Raw genomic sequence first — 4613 nt, 5'->3', positions numbered from 1 at the left:
GAACTTTTGAGATGGCTTGGGATAATCGGAAGTGCATGTTCTAAGAATGATAGATTATCAACATTAGATTGTGTTTCATCTAATGATGGTCCAATAAGGTGTTTGAAAATTCTATAGGGTATTTTGCCTGACATATTGGTTTATAGCTCTGTCCCAAAGTTTAAAACTGCCAAAAATATAATCTCCTTATTGAGTAACAATGAACTTTTTTTTCTTTTTGAACTGTTACTTACACAGCTCCTCCACCAAAGACATCAAATTCAAGGGCAGGAAAGGGTTGCAAAGTGTGTAGTTTACGCCTTTTTTGACACCACATTCACTAGATGAGCTTTTTTAATGGTAATACTACATTTAGAATTGATAAGGGGAGGTATCTTCCATTCACAGACATAAATAGTAAAATATAATTTATTCAGGTAACTCCAGTACAAGGTAAAAAGTAACCTATATTGGGGATAGAGAAACAATCATGTAGAAATAATTAGAATCCAAAAAAAGAATTCTCAAAACCTGAAGTTTTAATAAAATGTAGATCAACCTGGGAAATAAGAGATAGCTAGAAGCAAGTGATATTGTTCAGCATACGAGGTTAACTGAGAAAAAATAGAGGTCATAGGCAAAGCGTCTGAGTTAATGGCAGATGATTTCAACCCTCCAGAAAGCCTTTCAGACAAATTCATAGCTAGAGGGAAATGTTTCAGAGGAATTTAAAGTTCATCTTAGACTCGAAGCTAAAACCCTCCAAACATGTATTTTGAATTAAAGCTGGGGAAACTGGAAATTTATTAGTTTGGAAAAGGGTTTGAAGACAGGTGGCCCAGACAACATCAGAATTAAATAAAATATCACATAAGATAAAAAATTAACCCTGTAGTTAGGTGTCACATTCAGATACCTGGAGAAGGAGGGCGGCTCTCACTGGCTGATGCCAAGATAATAGATCCATGGGAAAGGGAAGCATGGAGTTCACATTTCGGTGGGAGACAAAAGATAAAACCATCACAAAGGGTTTTGTGTTTTTCAATTGTTAGAGAAGAGGCCAGCTGGATTCAATACGAGGATAGAGAACCACTCTCTGTACTGCAATAGGTTAGTGCTGTCTGATTACCTATCAAGAAGAATGTGTTTAATTATTTCTGGAAGCTGGTGGCAAAATAACCGATGCAATTATAAGTAATGGGATATGCCATGCTACTGTTGAGCTCTGTATTAAAAACAACTTGTACTAAAGCAACTCTGTATTAAAAACAACTTGAAAAAATCATTAAATAGGATCACAATTAGTATATATGTTACAATGAGTGCTTGGAGGCGAATGTAGAAAACAGCAGGACACAAACACTTGATTGGATTTCATGCTGGAGGAAGTTAGGGGAAAAAATTGAAATCTTGAATAGTATAAATGTTCAGGCTTTGATTTATAATAATTAGAGAGAGGGCAAGCTCTTGTTGCTTAAAGTATGAGTATTTTCATCTACTTTAATCTGCAAAACATTTTTCAGGTAAAATACATAATTTAAGTTTTCATTGGTAAACCCTTCTACAATTGAATATTGTAAGAGGCTCAGGGAAGAGCCCCAATCAACTAATAAATATTTCTAAACATTGTTCATGTGCTTAGTGACAATGTAAATGCTATGAAGGTGAAAGAGGCTGTGAGATACTGACTGCTGCCTTGGAATAGTTGTTTATCTTGCTGGGGAGTAAGTAGTGGTGTCATTAAGTTACTGGGGTGTACTGATAATAAGGGAACTCTAGTGTGTCACATGAAACCAGAAGGACCTGTAAACAGGGAGAATAGGGTAGATGGGGAAGACCTACTTCCATTGATGGGTAGACTTTGACTTGGGTATTGTCAGCAGAAGTATTCTAGGAGAATTGGCTGGAAATACCATGTAGAGAGAGGTGACATGTTAAAGAGCCCACAGGCAAAGTAGGAATGTTATGAAAATTGAATACTGTATTATTATAACACTAGAGGCCCAGTACATGAAATTCGTGCACGGAGAGGGGAGTCCCCTCAGCCCAGCCTGTACCCTCTCCAATCTGTGACCCCTCGGGGGATGTCCCACTGCCAGTTTAGGCCCGATCCCACCTAAACCAGCAGTTGGACATCCCTCTCACAATCTGGGACCACTGGCTCCTAACTGCTCACCTGCCTGCCTGCCTGATTGCCTCCAACTGTCCTCCCACCAGCCTAGTTGCCCCTAACTGCCCCCCCGCCAGCCTGGTCACCCCCAACTGCCCTGCCTGACAGCCTGGTCACCCCACGCAGCCTGCTGCTTGGTTGTTTGGTCGCCCCTCACTAACCTCCTTGCCAGCCTGGTCGCCCCACGCAGCCTGTTCGGTCATCCGTTAGGTTGCAGCGGTCACTTAGGCTTTTATATATATAGATGATATTCTGGAAAAGGCAAACCTATTGAGATGATGAAATGACTAGTGGTTGTGGGGGAGGAGAGATAGAGAGATGAATAAGCAGAGCACAGAGGATTTTTAGGGCAGTGATACTATTCTGTGCAATATTATAATGATGATCTACATATTTGTCCAAATCCATAGAATGTACAACATCAAGAGTGAACCATAAGATAAACTGTAGACCTTGGGTGATTATGTTGTGTTAACGTAAGGCCATCCTTTGTTTAAAAAAAATAAAATAAATGTACCATTCTGGTTAGCAATGTTGATAATGGAGGGGTCTTATTTACCCTTATATAAGGGCAGGGGGTGTATAAGAAATATCTGCACCTTTCTCTCAGTTTTGTTATAAACCTAAAACTGCACCCCCAAATCTTTTTTAAAAATTAATATATTGAAAACTGGTTCCCATTCTGCTACATAAATCATTAGGAAAAATATACTCACTTATTATTAAAAACAAACCTATTGATAAAATGTATTTGGGACCAATCATTTTCCAAAATATCTATGTAATCTTCACTTTCACATTAGTTTTCTTAAGTCAGGAGAGTGACATATTTTTTCCAATGTTGAGTGTCATACTGAAGACATTTTTCTAAAAATTTCCGGGTGAATTTTATGCAGAGGATTCCTGGACCATTGCCTTTAGTAGATTGGTAGGTTGAGTTTATTTGTGAATATTCAAGAGTTTATAAGACATTATTGAAAAGACCAATGTTGCTTTTGGCTTGGGAGCTCTACCATATTGGTATGGATTTGACAGTAGTGGAAAAAACACACCATTCTTTCTCATTCTCTCTTTACTAGCCTTAGTCCTATATTCCATTAACCTTTAAAAACTTAGGTTTTAACCTTTCTCAAATTCATGAGATTTTAAAAAGTATCATAGTTATTTGCTTAGCATTTAATATACTGAGAGGGGTTTTACATATGGCATACAATTGGATGGGTCTAAGTCAAGGTAAGTTCCTGGAATCGTGGGTCCCAACCCTGTGGGTTTAAATTCCAAGCTATATCACAGAATAGCATGTAACCTTGGCCAAATTACTTAACTTCTTTTTTTAGATATAGAATGTTTTTTAAACTTTATTTTTATTGTTGACACTATTACAGATGTCCACATGTCCCCCCTCTTTGCTCACCTCTAGCTTTCCTCGGCCCATCACCACACTGCTGTCTGTGTCTGTGTCATGCATATACTAGTATGTTCTTTGGCTAATCCCTTCACCTTCTTCTCCCCTGTCCCCTTTGACAGCTGTCAGTCTGTTCCCTGTAACCTTACCTCTGTTTCTGTTTTGTTCTTCAGTTTATTTTGTTCATTAGATTGGAGTCTATTTCTATAGTGTCATGTGGAGCTAGGTGACAGTAGCAAAAATTATGACATACAACTTTTTATGGTTATATCTATAATGAGAGCTCTCTTCCTGGAGCAGTCCCCTCATCTAAATTCTTTCAGGCAGTTGAGGGAAAGGTCAAAAGTTTTTCCTGAGTCTGCTTTTTCTTAAAAATAACAAGCTTAACATAATCAATATCCCAAAGAAGCATATTTTGGAGGGGCAACCTCTGTTCCCCTCATATGCTAATCATTTTACTTATGGAAAAAAGAAACATTAAAACTTTGTTTTAAAATGGCAATACCTGCCGAAGCCGGTTTGGCTCAGTGGATAGAGCGTCAGCCTGCGGACTGAAGGGTCCCAGGTTCGATTCCGGTCAAGGGCATGTGCCTGGATTGCGGGCATATCCCCAGTGAGAGATGTGCAGGAGGCAGCTGATCGATGTTTCTCTCTCATCGATGTTTCTAACTCTCTATCTCTCTCCCTTCCTCTCTGTAAAAAATCAATAAAATATATTTAAAAAATAAATAAATAAATAAATAAAATGGCAATACCTATTGAATTCCCTTAAATTTGTTCAAAATGTTTGTAAGAAATCCTATGAAGTAATGGAAGTAGAGGAGGTCTTGGGGAAGAAAAAGTTTTAGAAAAGACATGTTGTTACTTATGAAGTTTTGAGCACTAAAAACTCAATTACTTACCCAAATGGGTAAGAAATCTGGCAACAATGAGAAGTATATAAATTAAGATATTAAAACAAAAAAATAAAACCTAGAAGCAAATGAAAGCCAAATTAAGGCAGAAAAATACTAGTTTTCATAATACAAGTACCTGCAGACTATAGAAATTGGAGACAGA

General features: G+C 37.8%; 1 non-coding gene across 1 annotated transcript; it reads right to left on the bottom strand.

Moving 5' to 3' along the window:
- Positions 1 to 220: 220 nt before the first annotated feature.
- LOC118669550 lies at positions 221 to 350 on the bottom strand. Its single transcript, XR_004972019.1, has one exon. It is a non-coding gene; the product is annotated as a small nucleolar RNA SNORA13 (small nucleolar RNA).
- Positions 351 to 4613: the final 4263 nt, after the last annotated feature.

This window comes from Myotis myotis, unplaced genomic scaffold, assembly GCF_014108235.1.
Source record: "Myotis myotis isolate mMyoMyo1 unplaced genomic scaffold, mMyoMyo1.p scaffold_m19_p_14, whole genome shotgun sequence".
NCBI classification, from domain to species: Eukaryota; Metazoa; Chordata; class Mammalia; order Chiroptera; family Vespertilionidae; genus Myotis; species Myotis myotis.
Note: the sequence above shows the minus strand (reverse complement) of the source record. Positions and strands in the feature narration are given on the sequence as shown.